The 12854-nt window shown below is 34.9% G+C and overlaps 1 pseudogene; it reads left to right on the forward strand.

Annotated features, from left to right (window-relative positions):
- LOC107179591 overlaps positions 1–12854 on the forward strand; it is a 142399-nt pseudogene that overhangs the window by 12877 nt on the left and 116668 nt on the right.

Here is a 12854-nt window from a genome sequence, read left to right on the forward strand (position 1 = left end):
ATACTTATTTCCTTGTCACCCATATTGTCCTCTTGGATTCATTTTGTCTGTTTTTTTTTTTTAATGTTTATTCATTTTTGAGAGACAGAGACAGAGTGTGAGCAGAGGAGGGACAGAGAGAGGGGGACACAAACAGAATCTGAAGCAGGCTCCAGGCTCTGAGTTGTCAGCACAGAGCCTGATGTGGGGCTCAAACCCACAAACCATGAGGTTATGACCTGAGCTGAAGTCGGATGCTTAACCGACGGAGCCACCCAGGCGCCCCATATTTTGTCGTTTTATTATTCCCATTTATACCAACTAAAATCTCGCCTACTTTTTTTTTTAATCTCCCCTATTTTTTAAGACTCATCTCTCATACCAAACATTCTCTCGCCCCTGTAACTGGAAGCTCTCTTGAGAGAACCAGCATTGTCTGTGCTGCTCCTATGATACATATCTTAACCTGCCTTTTACTTCTGTGCAATGCCATGGGTTTCATTTCTATAACATAGGGTTCAATAAATATTGGTTGAATGAACATCGATAAATTGAATACCTTACATGGGGATGGCAAAAGAAAAAATAGTTAATCTTTTTACAAAATAAACTTTTTTCTTTAATCACTCTAATAAACAATTCATTTTAAATGCTATTTCTATCCATGTCTCGCCACTCCAGTGAATGAAGATGAAATTGTCAGCAATTTGGCCAGCTTCAGTTTTAAGCTAGCAGGATGTTATTAGAAATGGTGATAGTGGTATAGCCATAGTTCCCTGTGTTTATTGTTGGAGGAAACTAATGCTTTATATCAAATATGTTACTAAAGTCTAGATTTCTCCAATGAAACTTAAAGGGAATTGTGAGGCACCTGTGAATGACAGGTTTCTGAACCAGTTCCAGGGTGGATTCTGAAGACTACAAATGGGAATTTTTGGTTTGCTTTCAAATAGTTCTGATATTCTTCATTTTGTCATGTTTTTCAGCTGCTACTGGTTATCACTGCACTTTATCAAATAGCATCCCCATTTCAATTGAAAATGAAGAGGTTCTTGGATAAAGAACTTATAAAAATCAGGTACAATAATAAAGTCATGGATGATTCTTGGAATTTGCTAAAATGAAATGCTGCATCTAAGTGCAATATAAGTGCAACATCTTAGCTATATAAGATCATTATCATAAAGTAATCATCATGATTAAAAAAAAAAACCCTAATTGAATCATTATTCTTTCCAAAAGATCAGAATTCTGAGAATACTACTCAGAAGCTCTCAAACTGAATATGGAGCAGGAAATATTGCGATGAGTCCTCAAGAGTGAGAAATAAAAAACAGTTGTGCTGTTCTTTCATTGTGCTTTTTAAATTTCATTATTCCTAACTATATAGTACTTATGTATGGTGAAGAATGTAGTCAGAGGGGAATGCATCTGTCAGAATCTTAGTATATAAAAAAGAATAGAAGTAAAAACAAAATAAGCATACTCAGTAAGTTATCATATGTCATATTTGAAACTCGAGCTATATATTCTTTTTTGAAACAAGGATAATAAAACAATAAATAAAAATTTTAAAGTGTGTACTTATGCTATAACTAAATAAAAGAAACTTGTAAGTAGATGAATAAAGCTAGATCTATGATTTCTTATTTTGACACCCTGGACAATACCAACAGCAAAATAATGCCCAAAATATGCGTATCATTTTGTAGCTGTATCTACAAGGATACAAATGATATTTTAATATTCAATGAGAAATATTACATATATAAAAGTTATGGAAATATAACACTAAATTTTGTGGTGGTTAACATTTAGTAGAGTCTGTGGTCAGTATAAAATTTTAAAATAATGTATAGAGTTTGAAAGTATGATGGATACCAAAGACGAGAAAGAAAAGAAATTGTAGACAATTCAGTAAGAAGACGTTTGAAGGATCTATTTAGCTTGATTTTTTACCCAGCAGATTAAAAAGTGAAATGCCTAATTTTATATATTTATGGATTATATTTTAAGATGCTTTAATTTAGTCATTCTGTTTTTCAGTCTTCTCATATCTTGACATTGATTCCCATATTGACCTAAGTAAGCTACTACATCAGGCATAGTCTGATGTAGTAAACCTTAGTGCCTTAAAACATGACAAGTTTTTGTTTCTTGCTCCTGTTACATGTACATCATTAGTTGGCTGGGGACTCTCCTGTACATTATCCTCATTTAGAGACTCTGGCTGAAGAGGGGGTCTACCTACACTGTTTCACAATTACTGTGGAAAAGAAAAAGTAAAATGGAAAATAAGCACAAAATATTAAAGCTTCTCCCTAAAAGTGATGTTTTATTACTTCTGATCACAGTACTTGACTAATGCAAAGGATATGGCCATGCTAACTTCAAATGGGATCAAGAATGATAGTCCCCTCATGTGCTCAGAAGGAGAAAGGCCAGACTTACTTAGTATACTAATGAGTTCTATACTCATCTAGAAAGGACTGGAGATGGCAACTCTTTTAATTCATTCTCTGTTCAAGCCAGATTTGAGTGTTGCTTCCTTTTCTAGTTGTAGGACGAGAAGGATATTGATGGATGATAACTTTCTTCAAAGGAAGAAATGTAAGAGAATATTATATGGAGCATTAGGATAAACTTTTATTCTTCACTCATTTGTTTATGGACTTATTTCTTCTTTAGCCCCCAAGGAGGCTATAATTTGTCAGGAAACATAGGTCTGGGCTCCATGAAACAACTGGAGGATGAGGCAGACTATCATATCATTCCAGTGAATGGTTTATAGGCCACAAAATAAAATCAAAAAGGTAGGTGAAATTAAGGGAAAGATAAGTGTTAAGTGAGTTAAGAAAATTTCCTTGAAGAAGATATATCATTAGATGGACATGAAATATTAGGTTTAGTTTGATCGAAAGAAGGAAAGAAGTTATTTCTAATAAGAAACACAGCAAGTAAGAAGCCAGAAATGAGAATGAGCAAGGAAGAAGGAGAGATGAGATTTGCTCAACTGGAGTAAAGGGTGAGATTAAAAGTTGAAATAGTACATTAGGATTAGTTTTCTGTGAACTTGAACATGAGGCTATAACCTTTATATTTGACCTAATGGAAAGTAGTAAGAAACTGTGGATTCAGCTAAAGCCAGAATAAAAGAGTGTTTTAAATTGTAGGAGTTTTAAGGATACACCTGAAGAAAAAATTCCGAGGAAGTTATATTTTGTTACAAAAATATTTTGAGAAAGCTGAAGACTGGGTCCCTGTTAGACTTTAAGTGTTTCAATCTGGTTGGTGAGATAGACCATGCCTTTGAGATAAAAGTAGTCTTTGGTTAAAATTTTCAAGTATAAATTTGGTCACTGATGGAAACTCTCTAGAAATAGTTAAGAAAAATTAATTCAGCTATCCAAAAAAGTTTTGGTTATTCCACCTGGAGATAAAAGGCTGATTTAACTTATGTTACAATTATTAAAAAGACCCATACATATATCATAAAATATAAATATGCTACCTAATACCCTGTACCCATGTGCTACCTCGTAAAAGAGCATACTGTGTTTTCAAGTCATGAAAAAATAAAAATTCATTGTGTCCTATTAATTAAAGCATGAACCATAGTTTCATAGGAAAAGCATGGTTTTTAGAAGGAGACATATCTGGGTTCACATCCAAGGTGAGCTTGACAGAGAAGTAGAGAAGGCTAAACTACTCTAGCTTCTAGAGCCTCCAATTCCTCACCTATAAAATGGCAATAATAGGGGTACCTAGCTGGCTCAGCTGCTAGAGCATATGACTCTTGATCTTGGGGTCGTGAGTTTGTGCCCCATGTGTGGTTTTTTTTAATAAAGGTTTTTTTTAAATAAATAAGCAAATAAAATGTCAATAGTAATTGGATCTGCCTCAGAGTTGTCAATAAATGATGAAACATATATAAAGTAGCTAGATATAATAGGTATGGTAGCAGTAATGGCAATGATTATATAGAAGCAATTACTAAATATTATTGAGTTGAGTTGAATTTAATGAAAATTTCCCGTCTTTATATTTGTAAAGATTATAAAATTAGTAAATCCTAATTATTAATGATTTATTCACTAAAATTTATTTCATAATTTTACTTATATTCTAGAAATAAGTAAAAAGAAGAAGAAAATAAATGTTAAGTCAGAGAATTCAGTGTTCTATTTCTTAAGTGTTCATGATCCCTGATAGGTTTTATTCCACTTAACAGATGGCCACCCCAAAGGCAGAAACTTTCATCAGTGACTACTCCCTAAAACTGTTTGTGGTGAATAGTACAATCCTATTTTTCAGATGAGGAAGCTATACAAAATAAGTAGAACTCAAGAAGTTAGTTGAAAAAGCAGTACTTTAACTCATGGCATTTGATTTATATCACTGTGTTGACTTTGTTGCTCCTCAGTAGTTTTATAGTACCTTGCCTTTTAGAGGAAAAGTTATGGTTATGAGTGTCAGTCTTCAAACTGTACCCCAAGGACCACATTTAGCCAGTCTAAGGTCCCTGAGGATTTGATCGCTTCCCAAAATTGTACTCCTGGTTCTTTCCCATATCTGCTGCATACTCTGAGTATAGAAGATCTGAGAGTATGGTGATAAGTAAAATGAAAACAAAGAAATAAAATAGAAATTCATATTTAACAGCCTTGAGGTAGTAATCATGAAATTTTGATTTGAAATGGTCTTAAATTAAAATTACTAAATTTTAATTTGAAAATATTATACACACACACACACACACACACACACACGCATGCATATGCTAATGGGGCCTTTGGCTTAATTGAGTATTAAGGTCTGATACTTCCTCTAACTGGGTAGAGCAGTGCGGTATGGTACTAATGTCCTTAGTCTAAGCAGTTACAAAAAAATGAACAATGGTAATCGTTCTCAAGTATTTATTTTGGTGGTTCCTCAAGAGATAGTCCAGAGGTTCTGCCTTACTGGAGAATCATCTACCCCATTACCACTTTGACATCACTTAAAATGGAGTGTGTATGTATGTGTGTGTATAGAAAAAACTCACTTAAGGTGACAAAGTAAATTCAATTAGACCAGGTAAGTATTTTGGCCTGTATGTGAAGGGACTTTTGGACAAATGCATTTGTCAAGCCACTGAGGAAAATAGACCTTTGTTATTAGACATGAGTGCTCTGTCTTACAAACAAACAAATCCATCCCTCCTAAAAATAAATAAATAGAAAAGGAAAGGGAAAAAACACCACAGCTTAAATGATAGGTTTTGTAAATGTTCTGCTATTTTACAGTTTTTCAATTGAAACCACAGTTTCCTTTTTCTTCTTTCTACTTTTATACACACAGCCTAGAAGATGGACGTTTGGCAAGCCATAATAGACTGCTCCTTTCCCAGGTATCTCCTGCTTGTTTCCTTTATCTGTGAATAGGAAATGGCTTAAAGGCACCTGTGTGATGAAGGTCCCAGGGGCAGCTGCCTGACTACTGAATGCCTGATTATGTGTTAACATGCTTTGTCAGATATTGGCAGAATCTGTTCTCTTCTTTTGCCTTTTCAGCAAGGGTACCATTGACAGGCTGGCTACCCATTTATAGAAATGTTGTCCATCAAACTGTGAGGAAGGACAATAGTGTTTTTCTGTGGCCAGTGACTGTGGGAAACTTTTCTTTGGCTATTCAGGCAATTTTTGTAGCTTGCTCTGAAGAGGAGAGACTGATGAGTGCAAAAAGTACAATTAAGCAAAGCCAGACTTCAATTGAAGGCTCTAGTGTAGTCTGCTGTTCTCCTTTTTTTTTTTTTAATTTAGAAGGGGGGAAAAACCCTATGGGTTTTCATGTTGCTGTGTGGCATTCAGCAGGGGGCTATTACAATCCTAAATTTTTTTTCTAGACCACCTAATTCTAAGTTAAAATTAAATGTAATGAGAGCCACTTGGAGTTCTGAATATTTTAAAGCATAATTCCCACAGAAGGGATTCGACCTAAACTGCAGTGAGCATCAGTTGGCTAATTATAGCTGCATTTTATATTACAGCAGGTGTCAGATGCAGTCATCTCAATAAAGTCCACATAATACTCGGGAAATAACAAAGACTTTTCTTTGAATGTGGGTACTAATTTCTGCTAGGTGTCATATGAGCCTTGATACTTCTTATTGGCATTAACAAGAGCACTGCAGCACTCAGAAATGCTTTTTGCTTGGGATGAATTGATACTGTAAAGCACTTACCAGTCAGACTTGACAGATGTCAGTAGTTAATACTAATGTTGCAGAGGTCGGAATATAATGCAAAGAGTCTTATGTAAATACTCTTAGATGATGGGCTGGTTTTGAGAAGGCGCCTGAGCACTGCACCAACTCACTTAATGAAAGTTAAATAGATAGCAGTGGGGTATCTGCTTTTACTTTGGCTCCTGCTTTATTGCAAGTCCTCCAGAAGTGAAGGGCAGATGGTAAGGCAGTAAACTAGGTGAACAAATACACTGGACTTGGATAAGGACTTGTTATGTTCACAGCACTTTCCTTGAGCTTGTGTGGGTGATTCAAATTACTAAAGTTATAGGTCAAAAGCATGCCTGAAGATAAGAGCTCCTGTGTATATCCCACAGATAAAAAATAAATTTAATTTAGAAAATATGTCTGCAACTGAAATACAATTAGACAATGGTGTAGGCAAGACAAATGTCTCTTTAAAATCATGACAATTGTTCCACACTGCTCCGTACTTTTAGGAGTTTTACGGTTTGTCTAACCTATTGTAATCACATTGGATCACAGCAAGTGAGATCAAAACAGAAGACCTATTAAAATCTTATTACAAAATACTGATGAGATAAGACAAATGTGAACTTTTTACACACATGCCATTCTGGGATCAACACTATTTATTTTAAATCTAATTCAGAGGTAACAAAGCAAAGGGAATTGTCCCTAATTATATCTCCCAAAACAGCTTCGGGTTCTCATTTTGGCAGGTTACAGTTTATGTACATCTCATAGCAAATTCTGTAGGGTGCTGTCAGCAATTAGGCAGAAATTGCCTTCAGTAATTTAATATTCATTTAGCATTGGTTCAATAAATGAATGAACACTGATAGGAGCAAAGCACTGTTAAGCCCAGAAATAAAATCTAAGGTAAAAAAGAAGACACATTGATTGTCCCTAGAGTGCTGACCATCAGTTCACAAAAACAATGCCCCTCATAGCTGTTTTGAAGATTTCTGTTAATTTTTGTTCAGATCATATATGTTCATGGATTTTGATAAGGTCCAGGACAAAATTGTGAAATAGTATGACAAGTTGCAGAGAAATCACTACAAAGGAGAACAAGTAATCTGCTAATGGCAATAGTTTCCTTATAATCCTCAATAATGTTCAAGTGTTTTTAATGCTTAAGCCTCAATTGTGAATAAAAATTTTATTTCTTATTTCTTCTTACATAAATGTAATGTTTATTACAGAAAGTTTAGAAAACAAATATAAGATACAGAAAAGAAAATAATCCATAATTCTATAGAGACTCATAACATTATTAATGTTTTGGTTTCTTTCATGTTTACTCTTTATTCTTCATTTATATACATATAAAATGTATATGTACCTTCTTTTAAGGTGATTTATATTTATTTTGAGAGAGAGAATGAGCACAAGTGGGGAAGGGGCAGATAGAGAGGGAGAGAAAGAGAATCCCAAACAGGCTACGCACTGTCAGCACAGAGCCTGATGAGGGGATCAGTCTCACTAACGGTGAGATCATGGCCTGAGTCGAAATCAAGAGTTGGACACTCAACCAACTGAGCCACCCAGGTGACCTATAACTATCTTTTGAAATAAACCTTATGATATACTAAGAATATCTTTTTATACTATTGTGTGTTCTTTCACAATGCAATTTTTATTGATTACATAATATTCTACATAATATTCTAGTGTATGGATATACTATACTTTCTGTTTAAATTTACTATTGCTGTACATTTAGATTATTTCCAATCTTTGTTTTAAACTCTATTTTGTCCAATATAGGTATCGTTACCATGGCTTTCATTTCACATCCATTTGCATGAAAAATGCTTCTCCATCTGGTCACTTTCAATCTGCATGTGTCTTTAGGTCTGAAATGAATCTCTTGTAGGCAGCATATAGATAGGTCTTGTTTTTTTATCCATTCTATCAACCTTTGTCTTTTGATTGGAGCTTTTAGTGCATTGACATCCAAAGTAATTATTGATAGGCATGTATTTATTGCCATTTTGTTACTTGTTTAATGGTTGTTTTTGTAGTTTTTCTCCATTCCTTTCTTCTCTTGTTCTCTTCTCTCATGATTAGTTGGCCTTTTTAGTGATACACTTGAATTCCTTTCTCTTTATTTTTTGCATCTCTATTACTGGTTTTTGATTCGTGGTTACCATTAGGTTTGTACATAATATCTTCTGTATATAGCAGACTGTACTAAGTTGATGGTCACTTAAGTTTGAACCCATTCTTTACTCCTTTCCTCCCCATGTTTTAGGTATATGATATCATACTATACACCCTTTTATTTTTTGAGTCCCTTGAATTATTTTTACAGATACACTTATTTTTACTGCTTTTGTATTTCCTACTTTTCATATTCTTACTTATGGTCTTTCCTTTCCACTCAAATGTCCCTTTAACATTTCTTATAGGGCTGGTTTAGTGGTCATGAATTCCTTTAACTTTTGTTTGTCTGGGAAACTATCTCTACTTCTATTCTGAATGATAGCCTTGCTGGATATATACATCTATTTAGCGAATGTTATTATGCTTGATGGTGTTGCTGAGTTCCCTAAGTCTGTTCTCATTTTCCATAATTTTTTTCTCTTATCTCTCATCTGTGGCCTTGTGGTATTCAACTTCTCTGTACCTCAATTTCCATGTCTGAAGAGTAGGAAACCTTATTACTAGCTATCAATTATTATCACAATTTACAATCATTGACCTGCATTAGTTGAATTAATAATGCATAAGATGTTAAGAATATTATTTTAATAACTTTTTTTAGTGCCTACTATGTGCAGGATACTTGAAGGTGCTAAGAATTCAGCAGTGAACAAAAGAGATTTTTTAAAAAATCTCTGACCAAAAATGACAAAAAAAAAAAAAAACACAACACCCCAAAACAACACACACACAAAAGGGGGATAAGAAGGGATGGAGAATTCAATGTTAAATAGGATAGTGAAAGAAAGCCTTGCTAAAAAGATGATTCTTGAGCAATTATCTGAAGGAAGAGAGGGAGTAAGCCTTGCAAATATCTGGAGAAAGGGAGTTCTAGGCAGAGAGAACAGACAATGCAAAGGTCTGGGAAAAGATGCAGTGATGGATAATGTAAAAGAACTCTGATATGTAGAAACTCTGAAATGTATATGGGCTGTGGGTCATGACTACACAAAAACAACACTGTTAAGTTAAAAATTCAGTTTAAAATGTTTAAAATGCTGTGAGATTAATTGCTGGCATGACAACATGAGGTGGTGTTCTTCTGACTTGCTCCCCAGTGAAACTGGTCAAAACTGGTCAAAATTATTTTTAAAAACTGGTCAAAATTACAAACAACAAACAAAAACAGATTATTAAAACCTTTGGAAATGATCCTAATGCAAATAGCAAATGAAAAAACATCCACTCAGGAAAATCTAAGTTAAAAAAAAGAAAAATAACTAGGTAAGAAAGGCAAGTGTATGGTATTTGAATCAGACCACTCCCTCTTTCTCCCCTCCCAAATCAGGGAGGCAGAGATTCCCCCCCCCCAACCCCCCACATACACTCCCCAGCTCCGAGCTGGAGGGCTTTCTTCCTGGGACTAGCAGGATCCTAGCATTTCTCACCCTGACCCCAACTGCCTGTTGCTCAGGCTAATTCCTGAATGAGTTCAGGAAGAGTAGGGATCCCTTCTTGTGTCCAATCCTGCTTGTAGTAGAGAGGCTCTACCTTGGGAGTAGCATCCTAGAAGGGTTGGGACCCTGATAACCCTTACCCAAGCTCCTGACATGGTAGCTCCCTACCAGAAGAAGCAAGTTAAGAGGACCTCATTGTCTCTCCTCTCAGCTCCTGGGCCCTTACTCAGAGAGTTTGTCTTAGGGGAGAGGCAGGCCATGAACCAAATACCTCCTAATTTTTTCTCAAAGTAACTGTCTTCATTTACAACAGAGACTGGAAAAATTTAAGCCTAAGGGTGTTCTCAGAAATAGTAGATATGTAGTGAAAGGCAGTTGATATAGCCAAGACTAAGGCTGGCTAGTTTGCAGGAGTGAAAGGAAAATAAGACAGCTAGGAGGATCCCTCCTGGGTTTAGAACAAATATCAAACAGTGACATCTAAAACTATTCCTTCAAAAGAGCCACAATTTGATTGGATCTGTTTGTACAAGAACTAATTCCTTAGGGCATTATTGAAAACAGTAGAGCAATCAGCCCTGCAATTAGTGGAGTTTAACAGCTTGGTGTGGTCTGAGATTGAGTGACTAGGAACATTCTCAAAACTGTGCCTCCTAGAGGAACAACATCAGCACTGTAACAATGTGGGAGAAAAATAGACTTCACTAAAATAATCCAACCTGTCAGTAAAAAAATAATGAAATAACAAGCTCACTATAGGGGACAAGGGGTAGCAGTACCCAGAATTGCTATAATATAGTATCCAAAATGTCCAGTTTCCAATGAAAATTTATGAGGCATACAGAAAAATAAGAAAATGTGATTCATACATCAGGAAAAAAGCAGCTCTATAAACTACCTTTGAGAGCAACCAGATGACAAATTAATTTAAAATAATATTTTAATAATATTTTAATAAATGTTAATAGAATATTTCAAAGTAGGTTTTATACACATATCTACAGAACTAAAGCAAAGAATGATTAAAGAAACAAAGGAAGGTATGATGACACTGTCACATCAAATAGGAAATGTCAACAAAGAGGAATTATAAAAATGAACTAAATGGAAATTCTGAAGTTGAAAAGTACAATAACTGGAATAAAATATTGACTAGAGAATCTCAACAGATTTGAATTAGCATAATAAAGAATTAGTGAACTTTAAGATAGACTGATAGAGATTTTACAAGCTAAAGAACAGGGAGAGAAAAGAGTAAAGAAAAATGAACAGAGCCTCAGAGATATGGGACACCATTAGATACACCAGCATACAAATAATGGGAGTATCAGAAGGGAAGGAGAATAAGCAAAAATATCAAAGAAATAATGGCTGAAAACTTCTCAAATATATTGAAAAATAATAACCTCCATACTCAGGAAGCTCAACAAAATCCCAATAGGGTAAACTCAAAGAGAACTGCAGGCACAGCATAGTAAAAATGATGAAAGACAAGAAAATCTTGAAAGCAGCAAAATAAAAGAAATTAGTCAGTTATAAGGAACTTCAGTAAAATTATGAGCTGACTTTTCAGCAGAAACAATAGGGGCCAGAAGGCAGTGGGTTAAAATATTTAAAGTAGTCAAAGATAAAAAAAAAAAAAAGTTCAACCAAGAATTCTATATCCAGCAGTGCTTTCAACAATGAAGGCAAAAGAAAGACTCCCAAATAAACAAAACTGAGAGAATTTGTTGCCAGCAGACTCACAAGAAATACTAAAGGAAGTTCTTCAAGCTGAGAGCAAGTGACCCCAGACAGTAATGTGAATCTGCACACAGAACACTGGTAAAGGGTTTCTTGGAGTAATGCACTAGAACAAGGAAAGTGCATGAGCCTGGATATCATATTGTGTCAGAGAGTAAGGAAGTACTCAAAGAATGATGGTGTCGTGTTAAAAGAACTCACAAGCAAACTTGGAACTTCTGCTGGTTAAATCTGGGATAATTTGAGCACCAAAATAACATTGAATTAAACAATAAACCACAAGACCATACTGACTAAATAACTAAAATTTTAAATTTAGTTATTAAATAACTAAATTGATAGATGAAGAAGGAGATAGTTACACAGTTTTAAAGCATCTTTCCACAGAACACTTAATAATTACATAAAGGAAAAGAGATGTTACTTAATTCAAATTGTCAATTTGAATATTAATAATAGGGCACACAAATTCTGAGACAGCAAGCAATATGAAGAGCTCAACATCTTTTTGTGATATTCTAGAAAAAGATTCTTTACCTAATCATAATGTAATCATAAGGAAATACCAAACAAATCCAAACTGAAGCACATTTTATAAAAACCCAAAGTGAGGAGTATTCTACAAAGTAATTTTCAAAAGTGTCAAGGTTACTGTTGTGGACAGAACCTAACGTGACCCCCCCCACACACACACACAAAGATACCTGTCCTTTGGTGTCCATGCCTTTGTGTAATGGCCTTCCCTTCAGTTTCAGCAAACTTGTGACTTGCTTTTAACCAATACAACATGGCAGAGGTGATGGGATGTCATTCCATAATTATCTATGATGTATATAAGACTCCATCTTGTTAGCAGAGGTGCCAGAAACTCCCCCTTACTGTCCTTAAGGTAAACTGCCATAAAATAAATGGTAATGTTGGAGAAGCTAACATGGAAGGGAACTGTGGATAGCCTCTAGGAGCTAAAAGTGGCTTCCAGCAAGAGACCTGAAGCAGCTAACAACCTGAGGGAACTTGGAAGCAGATATATACCCACTGTAGCCTCTGATGAGACCACAGCATTGGCTGACACATACAATTCAGCCTGGTAAAACCCTGAAGCATAGAATCTAGTTAAGCCAGGCCTGGACTCTTGATTAAATTTTAAATTATAAACGTATATTGTTTTAAACTACTAAGTTTGTAGCAATTGTTATACAGTGTAGAAAACTAATATAGTTATAAAAGTCCATTAAAGACTAAGAAACTTTCAGATTAAAGGATACTAATGTGTTAGA

Source organism: Panthera tigris, chromosome B3 (genome assembly GCF_018350195.1).
Source record: "Panthera tigris isolate Pti1 chromosome B3, P.tigris_Pti1_mat1.1, whole genome shotgun sequence".
NCBI classification, from domain to species: domain Eukaryota; kingdom Metazoa; phylum Chordata; class Mammalia; order Carnivora; family Felidae; genus Panthera; species Panthera tigris.